The 23,378-nt window shown below is 40.8% G+C and overlaps 1 protein-coding gene across 17 annotated transcripts in view; it reads right to left on the minus strand.

Annotated features, from left to right (window-relative positions):
- The window catches only part of dlg2 (discs, large homolog 2 (Drosophila)), a 179,087-nt gene that overhangs the window by 152,647 nt on the left and 3,062 nt on the right, over window positions 1-23,378 (minus strand). The gene's annotated exons all lie outside the window — the stretch shown is intronic.

The following is a 23,378-nucleotide window of genomic DNA, read 5'->3' on the forward strand; positions in this document are numbered from 1 at the left end:
GCCACTTATTTGAGGACATGAAAGTATTGCGTTATAAATTAAATTATTACCTGCCAGGGGATTGCAGAATAGCCCTAGGCTAACTGTGGTACAATGCATCAAATGTTTACATTCATGTTTAAAATTGTACAAGGTCCCTCTTAAATAAAGAATAATGAAGAATAAAGGAAAACAATTACAGCGCTACATGAATTTTGCAGCACAACACAGAACACTAATGTTTTCACTTTGTATTTAAAAAAGCAATTTTAAGTATAAAAAATTGAATGAAAACAACTTCATAAAATGAAAAATCAAAGCAGACAACTATCATCAGTGTTTACATCCATGTGGATTTGGCAAACACCGACAGCTGGTTTCAGATAAACTACAATATACCCTGCGTTATACCTAGACAAATAAAAACTATCGATGGATATTCATAAAAGCAACTGTGCTGGACAGTTTCAGTTTCACAAATGCGGCGATGGAAAGTTGCCAAGAGTAACTCACAGTGCAATAAAACGTCCCTGCTCTCTGCGGTCATGTTGCAGCGCTGCAGTCCTGTGAAACACTGTGCCGTGTGAGGACCAGATGCCTGACGGCAAGCTAACAGCTAGCCTAATCCTCACACACAGAGGCCGCCTGTTCCCTTCGATGCAGACAATGACCTAACATCCCGCATTGCTGATTTCCAATTCAGCTCTCCCCTTGGATAATGTGCTTAACATAGCCAGCAGTCCTTTCCAACTCTACTCTTGATGAACAAAACTCCACTTCTCCCGTTAAACAGATGAAGTGTTTCAACGACGCGTCATCAACCAGGCATCCATTCGTCCACCCTCTACCTGATCTAATACCATACCCTGCTCACAACACAAGGGGAGTCCTTTCTTCATGTTATGTCACGTAAGTTCAGCGTGAGGCATTAAGGACTCGACACAAACATAGTAACTATGAGCTCTGGAACGGTCCATTCACTCTTTGTGCTGCTGAGCTGCTTTAAGGACGGCAGCTGCCACGGTATTTAAGGCACATGGCTTGCGTGTAAACAGCATTGTGAGCCAAGGAGAGAAAAGACTTCAGCTGTAAATATCTCATGTAGGTTGTGGTCATGTTTTTATTTGGAGGAGAATTTGCTCAGTATAATATGTATTTTACTAATGAGTTGTGATACATGTATTAATCGATGTTGATGTGGCACTGTTTACTTGTGCAGTAGTTATGAAGTTATTTGCTAACATTGGGCGAGAGGCGGGGTTCACCCTGGACAGGTCGCCAGCCTATCACAGGGCCACATACAGAGACAAACAACCATTCACTCTCACATTCACACCTACGGTCAATTGAGAGTCTCCAATGAACCTGACCCCATTCTGCATGTCTCTGGACTGTGGGAGGAAGCCGGAGAACCCGGAGAGAACCCACACATACACGGGGGGAACATGCAAACTCCACACAGTAAGGTCCTGGCTGGTTTGAACCGGGATTCAAACCCAGAACCTTCTTGCTGTGAGGCAAAAGTGCTAACCACTACACCACCTGCAGCCCGCTTCAAATGATCTGTCTCAGCAAAATGGATTTGCTGCGATGTATATTTTGTTATGTGTGAATGCTGAGGCATTCTGTATGAATGCTGATTCTTTTGTGTTGACCACATTACTCACATCATCGGGATCACCGTAGTGCAGTGGACTGCGCTGTCAACTTCCACCTACAAGACTGTTGGTTCAAATCCAGGTCTACATCACTAATTTTCTGTTTTTTTTCTCTTTTCTTCATATTTCTTTCTTTCTTTACTTCTTTCTTTCATTACTTCTTTCTTTCTTTACTTTCTTTCATCACTTCATTACTTCTTTCTTTCCGTGCTTCTCTAGTTCTTTCTTTCATTACTTCTTTCATTTCTCCTTTCTTTCATGACTTCATTACTTCTTTCTTTACTTCTATTTTTCTTAACTTCATCTTTCTTTCTTTACTTCATTCTTTCTTTCTTAAATTCTTATTTCCTTAACTTCTTATTTCCTTCTTTACTTCATTCTTAACTTGCTTTCTTCTACTACTTTCATATCACTTATGTCTGTTTTTTTTCTTTTTTTTCTTTTCTTCATATTTCTTTCTTTCTTTACTTCTTTTTTTCATTACTTCTTTCTTTCATTATTTCTTTCTTAACTTCATCTATCTTTCTCTTCTTTATTTTTCCTTGACACTGACACTTTTCTATCAAGATCACGTTGGCGAAGCTGACTATATTTGCCCCCTCCCAACTAGCAGATTGGCGGTTTGAATCCAAGTTCAAATGATTTGTCTCAGAAATAAGTGCTTCGCTGTGCTTTCGTGGCAGTCAATCGCTTGCATTCACACATGGTATTTCCGCAGGAAATGCGCTTCTAGTTACACTCCAAATAATGGAAGATTACTGAATCAGGAAAGAGACGGATATTATTTGAAAAGGAGCTTGATTATTTATACAATATGATGATATGTGTATTATTAACATGATTAAAAAAATACTTTTTTAAATAAGTAAATTAAATAACTTAAGTTAATTCAGCTATTGTGGGTAAGGACTGGCTGCAGGTGTAAGGTTTCCTGTGCCAGCAAAGATCACAGTCTTCCTGCAAAAGTGATCTGTCATCACAATAACAGTTTTACGCCTGAGCTAGAACAAGCTGAGAATTCATATTTTTCCACTATAACTCCTATAACCCAAATGAGCAGTGTTAAGCTTTGTCAGTTACAGACTGGCACATGAATGTATAGACCAGAAATTCAGCAAGTAATGTAATAAGATAAATTGCGCTTGCTAAAAATTTTAATCATGTAATTATACTTTAACAGTGGAAATATCTGTTAAGCCCACGATATTAACTCTTAATCCATGGGCTTTTTTTAGAAAATACAATGACCCAAAATCCCAATCTGGTGAGTATTTTTTCTCTGCAGGTTCACATGTATTATGATGGCATGGACTCTGCTCTTCAGCAAAGACATGAAATCTTTTTTCCACTTTAGAGTATTTATTGATCACATAGCTGTCACAGTAAAATATGATTAAATGTGGTTAAATATTATATGGAAAATCAGGATGACAAGTCCTATTAAAATAAATGTAAGTCTGGGAAGCACAATAACAGTGGGAACATAAAGTTAAACATGGAGCATGTAAGAAAATGCTTTATTTCCTGTTTTTTGTGTGACAAAGGAATAATTGTCACAAAAAAACAGGAAATTTGGATTATACTGGGGAAAGTGTGTTTTATACGAAAGTTCTGTAACTTGCTTCATTTTTTCCATTACTTTTCTACAACTATTTACAGTATTCTCACATCACAATAAGAATTAGAATCGGAAATACTTAATTGATCCACAAGGGATCTTTAAGTATAGTACATTAGTACATAACCAGGTACCCAAATTTATCAAATAATAAAGCACTGCACTTTATGAAATACATGTCCCTTATGATGTCAGTGCTATGGTCATATTTCTCAACTTTTTGGCAGCAGGAAAATGACAAATTACTGAAATATCCTTGCATATATTGTAAAAATGGGTTTAAGGAGTATCCATGGAGTATCCATATCTTACATTTGGGTTAGGGAAAGACAATAAGCAATATGCAAATAACCCATTCAAAGTACAATATTAACAATTTCACCATCATGGATATCAGAACAGACAGTACTATTCAGATAGAAATGACCCTGTTGAATATAATGAATTATTGATGGATTAGCTGTAAGCAGCATTTCAATATTGCAGCTGGTCAATGTGTTTTTTCTACATTACAAACCACTGTTTTAGCATTACTTCATAGTATTGTGGAGGTCAGTGTACCTGAAAATGTTCCTGAAGTGCAATACATGAGACCTGTAACAACTGTAACAACATCAGAACTTCCAAAGAAATTAAACACTTTAAAGCAGGGGTGGCCAACCAATCCAGCAAAAGGAGCCAAAAATCCGCCCACACATTGCAAAGAGACGCATGTAACCTCTAACAAGTCATCTTTTGTAGACGCCTTTGTAGGGTTGAGTGTTTCCCATGGGATTTTGAGAGATATGGTGGGTGCAGGTCAGACTGTCTAGTGGGGTCTGAAAATGTTGTACATTTCAAAGTGAAATCCGTCAATCTGGTGAACTTTGATTGCAATTTAGGAGCCTAGATCTAGAAGAATGCTATGCTCTTGTAAACAATTATGTGCTGTAGTCAAGAATTTTATCCTAAAAACATAGGTTTTGTGGCTATGAATGATGATCACGACCAATAATATCTTAACCTATAAATGTGTTGTATGGACACTGACAACCCCCAGCCACACACTATTACAAAAAAATATCATTCTTTTCATTAAAAACAAAACAATTAACAGTACAATGAACTTGATTCCTGCAGGAATTTTGAGTAAAAGTACCAATTTGTATAAGATTATGACAGATTATTTCCAATGTATCAGATGATTTTTCCTCATATTTCTAAGACCATAATTCTGTCTGTATTATCATTTCATTTAATTTCCTTTGTCATACATATGTTTTGTGTTTTCAAAGAAATTAAGTTAATTTTCAGACATATATATTTTATACATAAGGGCAGCAGAGAGGCTACTCTCCACTGCTGGAGACACCTTCTTCCTAATCTTAGTAAGAAAGTTGAAGGACAGTGTTGACACAGTGTGTGGGCTGCGCCTGACGACAAAGAGCAGAGGAGAGCATTGAAGCAGCGTGCCGACCCGTCAGCAAACACAATGGCGATTATCGTGGTCAATATATATATTTGCATGTATCGTACCATAAGTTGATCATGTAATTATCGTGACAGGCCTATGTGGCCACATCTCTCCTTTTGACCATTTGCATGCTGCTCTCACCCCCCTTTTGGGTTTCCTAGGCAACCCTGCAGTGGATCTGCGGAGATTTGCATCCTCTTTGACACGTGTTCCACATGCGACTGGTAGATTCTTTAATGAATACAAAATCTTACTAATACAAGCAGTGAGTGCACATACATAGTGTCAAAATGGTGATCTGCTTTCTTCATGCTTACGTGATAGGGTGGGTGGCGTGGGCTGGGGCTCACAGTGATGATGACTCCTGTGTAGCTGTGCTTCACTGGGGAGTGATTATTCCAGCTACACCCCCTCCCTACAGCTAGCCCTCCTCCATGCTGATTAAGTTGCCAGCTAATCCTTCTATCTCCCTGCACACACAAGGTACCAACCATTGGTAATACGTCACTGCTCTCATCTCCCTTATGGAAATAACATCAAGTCAAGTGATGAAATGTGGGAATGCAGTCATCCAAAATTCAAATGCTGGGTCTTAACAGGAACACAACTCTCACAACTTTTGTGAATTTAGTGAATAGACCAGAAATGAATCAGTAAATCTTTTATTTGACTCATTGTTGCAAAATGTAGATATGAGTATAAATATAAATGATTAGTTAAGCCTTAAGAGTCAGACTTCCTAGTTTCTTATGGCTCACAAAAATGCTTGTGGTTGGTGGTGTTAAAGTGTGCCTACAGTACACTGCTTCACCCAGAACAACTCAGACTGTGGCGGCCCATCGTTGTTAGGCCCTTTGGGTGTTAACCCTGTCATCTGCAGTCCTCTGAGCCCTCCTCCACCCATTTGGGGCTCCTGTCACAGCCCCTACAGTTGTCCCCTGTGTTCCTGTCTTTCCCTGTGCCTCCTCCCTCTTCCGCCTGCCTCTGTGTGCGCGCGCAAGTGTGTGCGTGTGTGTGCGCGTGGGGCCTCGTTCTCTGCACCTGAAGCAGAAGCACAGATGAGCACTATGATTCATGACGATCTCACCAGCTTCAACAGTGTAGGACTCCAGCTCTCCAGTCAGTCTGAACAGGATAGTTCAGATAACTCAGTGGTAGTCTGACTCTCGGCTCTATAGTTGAAGTTCCTTGTGATTATATTTTATTGCATTTTCATGTGACTATATGTCTAAGTTAGCTCTCCTTGTGTTCTCCATCTCACCTCCACGCCAGCAACAACAACAGTGTGTACACAACGACAGTGCGTTCACGATGACAGCAACTGATTCTCTGGCTCAGGGTTCTGTGTTCTGAGTGGAGCTTCACCAAATTTGAATAAACAGGTGAACAGCCCTTTAAGCAGCAGGGGGGCGGGGCTTCAGAGCTCTGACATCCGAGTCCTGCACGTTGATAACAACACAGCCAAGCACTCCGCTTTCCCCTCATTTTGTTATCCGTGCACGTGTACGTGAGCACACGTACAACATGAGGGGAGCACTGGGGGGCTGGGTGGCAGACTGAGATGTTATATTGTTATGAGAAGTATAAAAAAAAATGATTGTGTTTGTTAAAAGTCTGTGGAACCACAAATTAGACGATGGGCCGCCACAGTCTGAGTTGTTAATGGGAAACACTGAGGCGGGGTAAAGCTCTGACAGGTCGCCAGTCAATCGCATGGCTGACACCAACAGAAACCATTCACACTCACACCTATGGGCATTTTGGGGCCAACACCAATTAATATTGGACTGTGGGCGGAAACTAGAGCACCCAGAGGCACCAAAAGGAGATTCAAACAGCCAGCCAGAAGGTTTTAACTCAGAACTTTGTTGCTGAGAGGGGACAGTGCAAATCACTGCACCACCATGCCCCCATTTTGATCTTGGTCTAACAAATTGTTGTGTTCTGTTTCCAACTAAATGTGACTTAATACCATACTTTTAAATACCTACAAAGTCTTTTGTGCTTTTATTACATGACCACATTAACATGAAAATCCTGTTTCAAACATATATATCACTGACTGAGAAATAACTAGAGCTCGACCATATCAGTATCGCATTTATTTGCCCATATGTGCTGAAATGGACATTTTTATCTTACAAAAAAGAAAAATGCCGAAAAGAGGGGCATTTATGTTTACGTTTAAAAAAAAAGTAAATTTTCTTAATTCAAGTTCTATATTTGATATATACTTCTGTTTTAGTAATTTGGAATAAAGTTTATGGTTAATTCGTAAAATATCAACCCTCAATTAAATATATTTGTCATAAGGGCTTAATAACATCTTAGGGATCATTGACTTGTTTTGATAAAAAAATATATATATAAATATTCGGAGTACACTGGTACCAAATGATCTAACAGTGAAGCTAGATCTCATTTGTTGAATACAGTAATACAGAAGACACATCATAACCCGAAGCATTATGTTAATTCCATGCCTATAAGCCTAAAGCAATAAGCTAAAACAGTGCGTTTGGCTGGGGTTTCCTGTGACACAGCCGGGTCAGCTACATTTGCACATCTTAATGACCTCACAGGTGTGGGAGGAATGACTTTGCTGACAGTGTGCTATAAAAAAGTGCTGAGATTTGTATCAGCTCTTGCTATGATGATGTTGCTGTACACCAGATGCACAACAGATAGTATCACACAATAAAGAATACTCAACTTACAGTATAACTAAGAGCTCTACACAGGTGAACCCCCTCATGTCCACTGTCATTATCAATGGACACTACTCAATGTAAAGCAGACTGGTGACGAAACCAGTGTGTAGATTAAAGATGTGGACAACGCTGGATGATTTAAATGAGAAAAATCATCTTTGAACCTCACTCAACAAAAGCAGGATGTGGAGCAGTGAAGCTGGAGGAAAACAACAGAACAACACCAGTCATTTGGCTCCCTCTACTGGAGCTCCGACTTTGCCTAAAAATACTGTACAGCTGCATTTATTCTACACATTCACATTTAATCACATCTAAATTCAAGGCTTACTGTCAAAGTATCAAGCAGATGGAATAAATACACCTATAGTCTGATATGCAAGAGAGAGTGGTTGTGTGGACAGCACGGGTATTAATGTTTGACATTTCAACAACCTTTATCATTAACATGTTACTTGTTTCTGTAGCGACACCTTTCCCCACACAGTCGTCAGCATGGCAATGTTGCTGCTGAATGAACAGAAGCCCGTATCTAACATATCTGCTGTTCACAGAAGCTCAAAACATTCAGTCATATGAGTCATATGGTGGACATAAAAATACTTTTCCAATATTCAGATACAGCATATGTGCTGACGATACGTGAAATCTGAATAAAGTATTACAGGTATAAAGGGACTTCAGGGTGTAGGATGCAATTTTTCCTAGCTGTGGCTCTTTCCATCTTGTTTCCAATTATATCCAATTCCAATTTATATTATTCTATGAAGAATATCATAATGCGTGTTTAAAATGTATTATTTCTTCTATATTAAAGTGTCACTCTACGTTAAAAAAATAAACAATTAATATCAGACTACTGGTGAAAATACCTTAAAACCTAAATTTAAAAATGTCTGCCAAAACCATTTTCATCACTGATTCATGTGATTAATCATGTGATTGTCTGTTGAGCATTTAAAAGCAAATGTTTTCAAAATGTACATGAGTGGTTTGATGCTATATAGACTTGCATGTCTGAGACATGACTGTAAATCTGTCAAATCAAAAAACAATAATGGGTTAATATTAAAGACCTGACCCGTCCACTCCCCGCCCTCCTCGCTCAAGCTCACCTGATATAAACTAACCGAAAAGAATCTCACAAATGCAAAACAACAGCTGACAATCTGTATGAACTGAATGATACATGTGATCTCCCATCTACGGCCCTGATTAGGGTTGCACGATATATATTGGTCCAATAGATTATCGGGCCGATAGTGGGAATTCTATACTATCGAATATCTATCAGATAATGAAATTATAGACGATAAATAGGCCAATAGTCTGTTAAGATAAAATGATACCTTTCCCCTAGTCCAGCTGTGGCAAAACAACGGCTCACAAGCCACAAGCAGCTCTCTGGCTGCTCCTGTGTGTGTGTGTTTAGTGTTAGAAGCTGTTAGCAGAGCAGCTCTCAGACTGCAGCCTCGCTAACCCTTACCCTAACAACCTGAACTGGAGACTCAACCGTTGTCGCAGTTGGCAACGTCTTAACTGTCGCTGCTCCACAGCTGATCAGCTGTTGATTCAACACTGAACGTAACGCGTGTCCAGCACTGCGCTTCCTTGGTCCCTAAACAACACACATGAGAAGTGTGAGACTGAGAAGATGAACGGTTCTTGAGATATGACTGACTGACTGACTGACTGACACACATTCTAAGGTGAGTTATGAAAGGTTTTTGGTTTGTTCGTTTGTGAAAATGTGAGCCAACTTTTTTGCCAATTTTTCATAGGCAGACTAAGCAGCTATAGGTTTGTCTCTTATGCCTTCATTTTTGTATGGAGGGATGCAATTTTTTGGTTTAATTACTTTAATACAGTGTTTAATACATCAACATGTCTGATTTGAGATTATCAGTGCATTTCATTTATTTTTAATTTATATAAAGAATATTTGATAAGCTTTGTTATGTGAAAACCAAAGTACATAAAAAACTTCCTCACTCAAAATAGATGAAAATTTGAAGTCAGAACCTTTGGGTCAGAACTTTTCTTTGTTTTTGTTGTGTAAACGATAGGGATGTCAAATGTTTGGGATAGGGATACTAAATAATTAATCTTAGCCATGTTACCCTCAGGGGTGCATAAACTACAGTTATGAACTTCTTTTTAAAATACAAAAATGTGAAATTATTATCAGTTATCGGTATCGGCCAAGTGAAGCAGGTAAATATCGGTTAGCGGTATCGGCTGGTATCGTGCATCCCTAGTTCTGATGAGACTGGATTTGTCCAATATCATGATTCAAGCTGGGGAACAGCCCAGACATAAACCAATCTGTGTGGTGCAGACCGCACCACACAAAAATGCGAGTGCAGTTTGTACACATCACTCGTCGACACCTTAAGAGACGTGCTAGCTGGTGGCGCTGCAACTCTGTGGTTTTGACCTAGTGGTTAGTGCGTCGGACTCCCACCATGGAGGTCGTGGGTGGCCCGGCCAGAGCAGTAAAATCACAACAACAAAGAGAGGAACAAGCTTTCTCCAAAATCACTAAAGACCCCCTCCAGTCAAAAAAGTGTTTTTCTTCTGTTTCTGTCCTCTAACATGTCTGACATTGACTATAGGGACTTGACTATAGCACATGTTGTCATTATAGAGGTGTTTTCACATTCCTCTCCTGGAGGAGGAGATTTCTGTGCACCTCTGTCAAATTTAAAATCCAAACGAATCCCGGGCCAGCTAGATCTGGTACGTCACTAATACAACAACCAATCGCTATCGAATATGCAAAGGAAGGCAACAGCACTCCAGACTGCAAGACTTTTTTCTTTTCTTCTGAGGGAGCGAGTCTGCCGGTGTACACCAATGTGTGTGAGAGGGGCAGGAGTCCGGGAGTGATCAGTCAACTGCGGGCGTCACGTCAAAGTTCTGAGGGAAAAAAAACATAACACCACACACATAGACAGATAGGCTAAATGTTAGGCGCACAAGTGCGACAGATTTTTGGTCGCACGTGCGCAGTGGTCGCACTCTGGAGCCCTGTAGCTTTAAAATTAAGAGAAGACTTGCATATGCGATATTGTTAAGCTTCCATTGACAGACTGATGGAACACATACATACAGTAGTAAATGTTTTTCATGTGTCCCTGACCTTAACAACTGCTCCAACAGATGATCTATCTAATCTAAAGCACAAGAGAAGTCCTGTAATCCATTAAGTACAGATGAAACCCTTAAAACCTCCCAATGACACTCTTAACCTTTGACATGTGTTGTGCACAAGCACCATGGGTATATGACAACTTCGGCCTACATGTTATCTCAGAAGCCTGACCGCATGGTCTTCTGAAGAAAGGGACGCCAAGACCCCTGGACCCCCGCAGCGACCTGCGGCAACCCCGCATCTCCCACCTGGGGGCGTAGTTTGGACACAGCCCAACTCGCATCCCTCCGTGGCAGAGACCCGCACGGCACCGCGAGGGGTCGCGTGACGTCATAGCCACTATAAAACAATGCGATGCCCACTGCTCATTGCTCTCCCTGAAAGAAACCCGCTTTGATCAGGTTACTCTAGATTACTCTAGAAACCAGAAGAAGTGTCCGTGCATGCAGCTGAACCAGGCCCCAGGATTCCCGACTTCGCTGGACGAACTGGAATCCGGCCTTTTTTTCCCCTCTTCCTTGTACGTGTTTGGAAACGCACACAGCACCGGTACCGAGACAAGAGCCGCCGAGACGGAACACTCTGTCTATTGATCCCTGCAGAAGGAAAGACCTGAACCCACAGGCTTTCAACCGAGTCGACCGCCTTCGAACCCAGGGGAGCGCGCATCGCCGCATCCGAGGACGGACCACACACGCTCGTTCCCCCGCAAAGGGGTACAGTAAGAGGCTTTAGCTCCGGGCAGAACGTAGGTTTATTTTATGTGCATTTCAGTAAGTTTAACTTACTGTGTATTGTTCTGAAGTTTGTACCGGACCGCCGTGTCCCGTTTATTGCTGCTATAATAACCGCGTTATCATCAGTGTCGCTTGACTGTGATTTGTGTGTTGCTCTGCCATCGTGTCTGAACTCAGCACGCTGCTGTTTGTTTAAAGACCAGAGACGCGCCGGCTCACCAGCTGAGCTGCTGCGCCCCTGCGTCACAGACCAGGTGCTGGATCTCGGTCATCATCGCATGAGCCTTACTGCTGCTTAGATCGCTTTCCCCATTGCTTTCTTTCTAACAAACATTTACACACACTCGTGGGTGCTGCAGAGATTGCTCATCATGACACGTCATTTGGAATTTAAAAGGGGAAAATAGTTCCATACTGTAATGCATAAACAAGTGTCGGTATGTTGGTTAAATGCTCTAAACAATAAGGTTTAAGTTTTATAATGCAATGTGCTGTCAGATCTGTGTGATGTTTTTGGCTGAAATAATTCAGCACCCTGGACAGCGCCCGTGCCTTTGATGTTTTTGTCTATGTGTCTTCCACTTTGTGCGGTGGAATCATATACAGGTGGTTGAAGCAATAATTAAAGATGTAAATAGAAAGATTGAGAGCTTTTTAACTTGTAGTGATCATCAGTGACTTTATTAGGCGGACTTACAACACTGCAGCGGCGCGCATTGTGCCTGCCAAGACTCGTTTAGACGGGAACAAAAATCTTAATATCTTGAATTTAAAACTTGACTTGCCTTAATTATTATGTTAGTTTATAATATGAAGAATTGTAAAATATAATTCTTGAGGCTGTTAAGTCAGAAAGTGACGGGTAGTACGTAGTACACTTTTAAAAGGGAGCCGTTGCTTGAATAAAGGATACACTGCTATTAAATATAAATTAATTAAAACATTTTCAGTCCGATGAACGTCAAATGCAGCTTTATAACAGGTAAAACCCAAATATTCCCAAATAGGCGACGTAACATTTTTCCATGGCACCATGTTAGTCCTTGTGATGAGCGTAAAATTGAGCATATAAATGAAACCTAACTATATCTGACCTTAAGGTGGTTTGTCTGATCTTAATGTGGAGCAGCTATTAATTGATAAATATTAATAAATATTGTTACTAAACACAATTCATCATCTAGTAACGATTTGCGTCGGGCATCACCGATCCCACAGGGTGGGGTTGTAGGCCTACAATGCGAACTTCCTTATAAAGTAACTGAAGTCATGACTATTTTCTTAGCACCGCCACTTATTGGTCAAGCCCCTCCTTAGTCGTAGGAGAGAAAAAATCCTGGTGCCGTGCATGTTTGTAATCTATAATGGGCTATTAGTTCCACTCATCGCTGTGGGCGGCAAACAAGCAGCTTAAAGTGTGGTCACTCTATTCCTCTTACTTTTCAACTGAGCAGCTTCCAAAATGTGAGTATATCGCAAGCACAACATACCTGTTTATATTACTTCTCATTTTGATTGATCAGGAAATATACTTGCACTCATTTTCTAACATGTCACACACACACACACACACACACACACACACACACACACACACACACACACACACACACACACACACACACACACACACACACACACACACACACACACACACACACACACACACACACACACACACACACACACACACACACACACACACACTTATATATATATGTGTTACTGTGGTCCCATATGCTGATGGATAATAGGAGTTAATCTTCTGAAATAATCCTACAATATCATGTCCTGTGGTTTGGCTATATTGCTTTCACACCACAATGAACCACAAAAAAGTGTGACTGGAACCAAACCAAGACTACCTGAAAACAACACGGAGGTTATTTATGGAAGCGCCCCAAATGGCCAAATGAAAGGTCAACAAAGTGGAAAGGCATCAAACAACTGAAAATGTCACATGTTTTAAATATACACATTCATCACAGCACTGAAATTCAAGAATTCATATAATTACAATGCAAAAAGATGATGTGAAACATGCATAACTTCATACAGTTCTTTTCTAACCCATTACTGTAGACTGTTGTTTACTCCTACTGGTCACAGTCTGCCTGGGACAGATTCAATTAATGCTGAGAGTAGATTAGAGAAAGTGAAGTCTCATATGGGATCTCTCAGGCAGCACGGCAGAGAGACGCGTCCTATAAAAAGGACTGAGCTGCTCTACAGACAATGACAGATAGAGCTCATTAAACACCTTTGTGGGACATTTTGTCAGACAATGAGATCAGGACTCTTTGAATTCCGCCTGAGCCAGTTCATACAGGTGAGGTGATTGTTGCTACATCCACACTAATGCCTTAAAAACAGCGATTTAATCCTAAAATGATCTCTGTAACAACAGAACAGTTCAAGGACTACCTCTTCTCATGCAAAAGAAAACTACTTCCAAACCCAACTATTCAAAGCGTAACAACACACCACGTTCCATTAATTAGATTCAATTAGAATTGCACTCAGTAGAGGGCATACTTCCACCACGGCCTGCCAGTCATCTTATGAAACCGCATGTGAATCCACTAGGATTTTCATCAAGATCAATGCATTATTCCCTGGGAACTTTTTTTTTTAATACTAAAGAACACTATCTCGCAATGTTAAGGGAAGAGATACAAAAATGACTGGATCCGCATGTTTGTCCAGATCTGTGCCAAAATTTAATGGGTTCTTTCTTCCGCCAAGTTTTGTGGGAATCAGTTCAATAGTTTTTGCATAATCCTGCTGACAAACCAATCAAACAAAGGAACAAATGGACAGGTGTGAAAATTGACCTCCTTGTTGGAGGTAAAAAGAACCTAATGCAACATGACTACAATTAAGTATCCAACTTTATAAAATGCAAAAAGTGTAAGTCAGATGTCCACTCAGGCTGGTCACTGTAAACTTCTCAGCTTGACAGCAAAGCTTTTAGAACATACAGTATGCCTAACTATAAGGTCAACCTACAGCTAAATATTTAGTGCCAAACTATGCACTGCCAATCCAGTGTTTATGCAAAAGAAGAAAAAGCAATTTCACCATAGAAAATGCCAAATATCAAGGACATGTTTTTTTTACATCAATCATTCTGAAAGGAAAAAAACATGAACAGACAGAAAAGTTATATTACATATACTGCCTCATTATTCTGACTGAACACTTTTGCTGGTAGGCTGGTGGGGAAAAAACACAACACTACAGACACATAGACAGACCGGCTAAATGTAGGGCAGATTTTTGGTAGCATGTAAGACCCTGGTACTGCATTCGCTAATTTCTATTCATATGGACAGCATGAGGGTCACTGCACTAGATAACTTGCGCTGACGTTGCGTTCAATTACACCTCAGAACTTGTAAGTCTCTCTAGGCTTTGTGTATTTTGTCTGCTGTGCATGCCATGCAAGAAGCCAATTAAAGCTTTGTGAGCCGCGCAATGAGTGGCACTGCTGTAGTGACTTGTATCCTTATTGTCCACATCATTAAGTGATTTGTTAAAAAAACATCAGGCCATTTACAGGCCCCTACACTTTTATTGAAGGATTCTTTTTTATTTGCAAGAATTTTTGCTGTCGATGTGTGGCTAATACTTTATGGTTGTTTAATAAAAGAAAGAACTTGCATTGTGTTGTGTAACTTGTCTGTTTTAACATGTTTTGTTATTGTCATAAATTTGTGTATTTTTGAATTTTGAGTTAAAACTACTATTTATGTAATGGTTTCAAAAAGGAATTAAAGTACAATAAAATAAATTGGAAATAAGCAGTTTTTACTTATAGATAAAGGTACAGATAAAGTGAACAATTATTTAAGAGAACATAAATATTTTATGTTAAATGTAATAAGAATATTTAAGTTGGCTTACATCATTTTATCTATACTGTCAAAACAAAAGGCCTAGTTAAAAGTACTTAATTGTTAATGTTAATGTAATACAGCTGTTCCTGCACTTTTTCTTTCTCCCCCACCTCTCCCGTCTCCCCCGTTTCTCTGCTTTCAACCCAACCATTCGACACACATGCTAAGTAATAGATCCATGATAATATGCCATAAATCTGCACAGTGGTTAATAATACCATGGCAAATAATTTTTCAACTCTTTGTGTGATCATAAAATGTACTGGGAAAGTGCGCATGCACTTATTTGACAGGCCCCTGCAGTGACTGACCAGGTGATATTTTCATAGCTGCTGGATTTTGACCACCCGTGCTAAATTATTATTATACATTTTTACGAGAGGAGAGCTCCCTCTCGCCCGGTATTAAACAGGCCACTGCGCTAAATTATGAAAGACTGTAGTATCAATAAGCTCCGGTGTTATAGGTGATGCTAATGGTATTGAAGAAATTAGAGCATTCATCTATGATAAATTGTTGCTATTCCAAATTCTGAGGTCAAAAAACATTGGTTCTTTGTTGCAGGTGATTATACTGTACATATATAAACACATATATATGGACAATATATTCAAATTTCTGTGAATAAGTTCTTCTAAATATTACACACTGTAGCTTTTATTTTTTTCTTCGAAAAAGGAGTCATAAAGCCAAAATAAAAGTACCGATAAGCAGTGTCGATAAAAGTACTGGCTCACAATTTTCACGTCCACTGCTACAACTCTATACTAGGGGAAACACTGAACATGTATTTCAAAGAAATATTTTGAAATGGGTCCAACATTAACATGAATATACTGCAACTTACAGATTTTTAAAGACACTATTATCTGTGATGATCTACTTCCTGTGGACCTTTTTTGTGTTACTTTTCTTTTTTGGACTTCCCGTTTTATTTTGGTCATGTCACTACCATAGACTGTATATAATAATGGACGTAGTCGCCGGGTCTGGAATATGAAGTCAATGCAAAAGTGACTGAAGTCTGTATTCTCTCGAATAACCGGCAGAGGGCGACTCCACTGGTTACAAACAGAAGTCAGTTTCTATAGAAATCTATGAGAAATTATATATATAGAATACTTGATTTATAACATCAGTAAACATTTTCACGAGGAAGGTATGGTCTCAATCTCTAGTTTTGTCCAATACATAATGATTGTATTGGACGAATCATTTTGTAAATTTAGATCAAAATAGAAGATAAAAAACCGTAGGACGGATACAGCATGATTGAAAGCTGGTCCGTCCAATCTGTGCATGGTTGAATGTGTAGGTGGACACGCAGTGGTCATACCCACCCCCAATTCTATGTCTTGTTGAAAAAAACAAAACATGGCACTAGTCAAAATGCAAACTGGAAGTTTACAAACCAACAGTTGACGTCATGGTGGGTTTGCCACTCAGACACTACCTTTCCTACCATTTCAGTTCCTGCTTCCCATTCAGCTCCTTGCCTGTTTTTGATTTGCCTTTGGTGTATGATATCCTGGACTTCTACCTGGATTCTGATCTTTGCTTGCTCCTCTTGGATTTGTTACTTGTTCGGACAGCTCTCTCTCTGGATTTGACTTTGCCTGAATCATCTCCCGTTAAGCGTCTCTCCTGTTGTTTTGTTAAAACATTTGGTCTGTCACATCTGCATTTTGGTCGTTCCCCCGTTTTGTCACTGCACAAGGATAAAAAGATCTTTTGGCAAAACATGAGCACCCAGGATGATGCTCTCCACACTTACAGCACCTAGACAAAATGTAGGCCTCAGATGTGTAATAACAGTATGAAGCTTGAGCTAGAAGCAGATCAGTGAGTCCTTCAACTGTGCGGATGAGTGTATGAGGGGTAGTAGGATGATGAATGGGTTAATCCACACTTACATCCACTCTGCAGTGATGGGGTTTAGCTGGAGCGCCCACGCCACTGGCCAGATTAGACAGCACCTAATGCTTTGTAAGATGATTACATCTATTTCAGGAGACATTTATTCCATCACATAGTTGTAACTGTGTTTGACTGCATTCCACAGACCTATTGTCCCCCATCACTACCAAAGGAAATGGTCAGACATTTATTGTCCATCTTTGTTGAGTGTGCAGTTATTAGTGTGAAAAACAACTCTGCACTAATGAAGCCTTCAAATGATTAATAAAAATCGAATAAAGAGCAACCACGCCACTGCTTTCTATCACCACATCCTAATATATCCCAATGAGAACTAATGGTCTCAGATGAATGAATGACATTAGTTAACTTAATTAGTTAAGTGGTCAACAATGAACAATGAATAATATTTGTAATGACAGCTTGTGGTCAATGGAAGTTTTAAGCATAGCATTTGAGTGCAAGATACAAGCATGCTCCTGGAGAACATCTGTTGCACGACATTACGTAAGCATTCAAACGTACCGAAAGATTAGACATTAGAATGTAATCCACATATTAAAAGAAAAAAACTAGTCCTTATGGAGCTTTTCCAAGGAATTAATATGTATTGTGTAAAAAAAAAGTTTCATAAATATTTATTATAATTTATTATAACCCAATTCTAAAACAATGGAACAAAAAAGGACTGTGAAGATGTGTTTGTGATAGAAGAGAATTTACACACAAAAAAGGTGTGTTTAGCACAAGATGCATGGAGCCACTTAAGTCCTGGAAAAAAGTTTTATGGCTGGATGGCACCAAGATAAACCAAGAGAAAGGCTTAAGTGTAGAGAAGAAAGGGTCTGTTCATGATCCAGAACATACAAGCTCTATTAAGATCTGTGGAGCTAGCGACATGTCAGTTATTGCAAGCAGGGGTTATTCAACCAAATATAACATGTTGTTTACTTGCTAAAAGTGTCCTTAGGCAAGACACAATGATGAATGATGGGGGATAGAAGAAATGCTGTGTGAATGTGTGAATGTACTGTAAGCACTTTAGATGGTTGATAAGACTAGAAGAGTGCAATATAAATACAGTTCATTTACCATTTAAATACCAGGAAATGGAAGCATAATTTCTGAACTCTTGCATCATACATCCATGCAACTGCTATTAAGCTGACTGCAATGATGAATGTTTATATAAGAGAGTGCCACTGTAGTGAAAAACTCTGGAAGGTATTCAGTAGCTTTGGTGCAAAATATTACCTGCCGCATTTATCATTAATGAAACAAACAAATAAATGAGCATTTACTTTCAGTCTTTGTGAAAAGTATAACGAATAAGGGAAAATAGTCTAAGCTTAACCATATATTGGATATATGACGCAGCTACACTGTGAACTAAACGCCATCTCCCATGATTGGTTTCGTTTTGTTAATGACAATTTTAAACCCTCACAGAGGAAGATGGTCAGAGCTTTTAGGCAGTGTAGATATCACGAGGTCAACCCACAGTGCCTGGACAGAGTTCGACCACTGTCTGCCAGAGCACTCTAAAATCGGCTCTGTAATAACAACAGAGTGCTAAATCATGGCGTCGGATGGGAGAAGGTATGCCGGTGAGTGGTCCAACATCCAGGATGCATTTGGGATAAAGCAGGGACTGCTTTAACAGTATTGCCTCTACATAATCTACCGAATGTAGGAGGAAGGATACATTTTTTCAAATACTCCCGATTAGCAAGTCAAACAATCACCTAATGTTGTAATATTTAAATGCTTATTATGAATGTTGGCAGTCACGGTTAAAGAAAAGGACTGGAAGTTTTGGTGAGAAAATTGAAGAACTTTAGATGGCATATGGGGAACAGGTTTTTTAAAACCCTATATTCTTGACCCGGTTTGAAAATTTAAACCTAACTAAGCAGCCCTAGCCGTCCTATAACTGAATTTAAAGAATAATTCATCAGGAGTCTTCAAAACTTGCAACTCCAATCTATTTGTCAAAAAGAACTCATTGATCATCCATCCATCAAATATATATTCTATACCGCTTTATCCGTTGAGGGTCATTGGGGGGCTGGAGCCAATCCCAGCTGACATTTGGCAAGAGCCAGGGTCAACCAGCAGCATAACACAACAATTAACCTAACCCCAGTCTGCATGTCTTTGGACTGTAGGGGGAAAGGGGGAAAACCCAGAGAGAACGCATGCGAGCACTGGGAGAAAAGAAAGGCCCTGGTTGGTTCGAACTGGGATGCTTACCCAGAACCTTATTGCTGTGAGGCGATAGCACTAACCACTACACCACTGTGCAGCCCCTCATTGACCAATGATAAGGAATTCTAACAATGAATTATACAGCTGTTCAAATTCAACCATGTGAGTACATCTTGAGGGTAAAACAGGAGTTTCAGTGGCAGAATTCTAATAACTATCTAGACAACTATCAGAGTACTGCGAGTTTGAAAGTGTACTGGACGACATGCTGCGCGGCAGGTTGGTCTGTGGCATAAACGATGATGTCATGCAGCGCCGTTTGTTAGGCAAAGCTACACTTACTTTCAAAAAAGCACTGAAAAACCGCCTGAACTGGGGGGATATCAAGTATGTGACAGTGGAGGGAGACTTCCTATCAAAGTATGGAGATGTGTTTAAAGATTAAAGTTTCTTCAAACCACGCACAGTGCCATATGCCATGAAGGCTAAGGTAGAAGTAGAGTTGGAGAGACTGCAGCAGTTAGGAGTCATTGAACCAATCAAGTTCTCCGACTGGGCAGCCCCGATTGTGCCAGTGCTGAAAGAGGATGGGGAAGTACGTGTATGTGGTGACTACATACTCACGATAAACCAAACTTCACAACTTGACACCTATCCACTACCACGAGTGGAAGACATGTTCGCCACACTGGCAGGTGGAAAAACATTGACAAAGCTGGAAAAGAGTCATGCGTACCAACAGCTGCTGCTGGATGAGGACTCTAAGCAGTATGTGACGATCAACACCCACAAGGGGCTGTTTAGGTTAAACCGCCTGGTATTTGGAGTTACATCCAGTCCAGCTATTTTTCAGCGCACTATGGACAATCTTCTGCAAAACATTCCCCAGGTTGCTGTCTACTTAGACGACACTGGTCACAGGTGAAACAGAAGAATCTTGACCAGGTGTTGAAGAGAATGGCTGAAGATGGACTGCGTCTGAAGCGCAGGAAATGTGTGTTTCAAGCCCAAAGTGTCACCTACCTGGGACACAGGATTTCAGCTCAGGGTCTTTCTCCTGTGGAAGAGAAGGTGAGGGCAGTAAAGGAGGCTCCGAGCCCAAAGAACGTGACAGAGCTCATTTTTGGGCTTAGTAAACTACTATGGGAAGTTTTTACCTGATCTCTCCACATTACTTGCCCCGCTATATCAGCTGCTGCACAAAGACAGCTCATGGAAGTGGCAAAAAGATCAGGAGGAAGCGTTTCAGCAGGTTAAAGACCTGTTACACTCAGAAACACTGCTTGTACATTTCGATCCAGACAGAGATGTCATCTTATCCTGCGATGCATCGCCCTCTGGCGTGTGGGCGGTTCTTTCACATCTCATGGAGGATGGCGCGGAAAAACCCATTGGGTATGTGTCTCGTACCCTTACAGCAGCAGAAAAGGGGTACTCACAATTAGAGAAAGAGGGGCTAGCTGTAGTTTTTGCTGTAAAACGTTTCCACCAGTACCTGTATGGTCGCACTTTGACCATCTTTACAGACAATAAGCCTCTAATAGGTCTGTTTAGTGAGTCAAAAGCCATTCCACCCATGGCTTCAGTGCAGCGCTGGGCATTAACCTTGTCAGCGTACCAGTATCACATAGTGTACAAAGCGGGAAGTGAAAATGCAAAATGCTGACACCCTCAGCCGTCTTCCCCTCCCGGAGACGCCAAATCAGTCTAGCCTACCCCCAGAAACTGTGTTTTGGTTAGACAGACTGTCTAGCTCTCTAGTGACAGCAAAGCATATTAAACTTTGGACTGAAAGAGATCCAGTTTTGTCACAAGTGAAGACATGGGTTATGCAGGGCTGGGCTACAGCAGTTGACCAAGAGGAGCTCAAGCCCTATGCCAAGCGTCAGCAAGAGCTTAGTGTTCTTGATGGCTGTGTCCTCTGGGGGTCCAGGGTGATTGTTCCGCCACAGGGGCAAGCACGAATAATGGAGGAGCTGCATGAAGCCCACCAGGGGTCTCCACCACACAAATGACCTGGCGATGGACTGTGCCTTAGAAGAAAAGGATAAGGCATGTTCACAATGTCAGAGTAACCAAAAGATGCCGGCACCTGCTCCACTCCACCCATGGGAGTGGCCTAGCCATGCGTGGTCCAGGCTCCACATGGATTTTGCTGGTCCATTTATGGGTCACATGTTTCTAGTGCTGGTAGACTCACACTCAAAGTGGCTGGATGCACATGTCATGTCACATCACAGCCCCAGTGACCACAGATGTGCTCAGAAGTGTATTTGCAACACATGGACTGCCAGATACTGTTGTAACTGACAATGGGCCTACTTTCACTAGTGAGGTTTTCCAGGACTTCATGGAGGGAAACGGGATCCGTCATGTCCGCACTGCACCGTACCATCTGGCCTCTAACGGTTTAGCAGAACTGTGCTGTTGAGACGCTGAAAGATGGCCTGAAGAAAATGTCGGGACACTCACTAAACTAAACTCTCCCGTGTCTTGTTCCAATACGGGATTACTCCTCACACAACAACTGGGCTGTCACCCACAGAGATGTTAATGGGGAGTTAGCCAAAGTCTCATCTAGATCTCCTTCGTCCAAATGTGGAAGCAAGAGTTGTCTGGTCGCAGGAAAAGCATAAAGTGAGACGAGATCAACATGTTTCAGACTAGCTTCTCACACCAGGGGACTGTGTGTATGTCAGGAACTTTGCCAGTGGTTCACCCTGGCTGCCAGGGGTCATTCATTACAGAACTGGTCCAGTGTCCTTTGTAGTGGACTTGTGTGATGGCAGACAGGTTCACAGGCACCAGGAACATGTGCGCATCCTCCCTGATGTAGGGGGGGAAGGGCCTCAAGATGTTTCACATAAGGACAGTTTGAGCAACACCATGGACTGTGTGGTGGTGCCAGCTACATCTGAGCACACTGATGGACTATCGGTGCAACCTGCTCGACCTGGTCCTGCCTCAAACCCTGCTGGAGGACCACAGGCAGTACCCGGGCATGTGGACACGACAGCAGAACTGAGAAGATCTAAGAGGCAGCATAAGCCTCCAGATAGACTGAAGTGTTAAACTGTTTTGTTTTTTTAAATGTTATTGTTAAAAATGTTCAGCCAGCATACTGGTGAGCTGACCTGTCCTTTCTTATCAACTACTGGTTAACCTTCTCCAAGAAAGCTTGTCTCTTGTTTTGTTTACTAAGACCTAGGCCTGGGCGATAAAACGACGACGATAATTATCGCGAAATAGCTTTTCCTCGATAGAAATTTAAGACACGTCGATATAACTTTGATATAACTAATTCCATTCATGTTTCGACAGACAACACTAACAGCCAATGATAATGAGAATAGAGCCGTAGTGAACCAATCATGTGGCTGCCACGTCAAGTTAGGTTGACGCACATAGCAGAGAGCGGAGAAGCAGCCGACAGCAGCTCTGTTCATGTTTGGGCTTCTGCAGCTCATCAGTCCGTCAGGAGTGAGAGCGAGAAAAAAGAGAAAATGGGACAACTGCCCAAGGCTCAATAGACGAGGACATTGTTTAACAGAAGCGTCCAAAGAATATGTAAAGTCCGACAAGAAGCAGAGTATTAGTGTGCGCTGCAAACTGTGTCGAAAGCATTTGTATCAGCAGTTGTATTTATACAAGTGCATTATACAGCAGCACCTGTATAATGACCTACAGTACATTTGTCATGTTCAACTTCTTACAGAAAATAAATAATAATAATAATACCAAAACCCAAATTAATTTGTTTAAATATTATGATATCTTCACATCTCACAACATTTAAGCTTGACAGAAATAGTGATTTGACTTTTATCGTATACATATCGATATCGATCAATATGAAAAAAATTATCAAGGTAAGATTTTTTTCCAAATCGCCCAGGCCTACCGGGACCATGGGTATAGGAGACCGACGCAAACCACTAGGCCAAAAGCATTGCATCAGCACTTGCCAGCAGGTCTCTTAATGTGTCGACGAGTGATGTTTACAAACTGCACTTGCAAGCAGCAGCAGAGTATCACAAAGAATAG

Source organism: Scophthalmus maximus, chromosome 2 (genome assembly GCF_022379125.1).
Source record: "Scophthalmus maximus strain ysfricsl-2021 chromosome 2, ASM2237912v1, whole genome shotgun sequence".
NCBI classification, from domain to species: Eukaryota; Metazoa; Chordata; class Actinopteri; order Pleuronectiformes; family Scophthalmidae; genus Scophthalmus; species Scophthalmus maximus.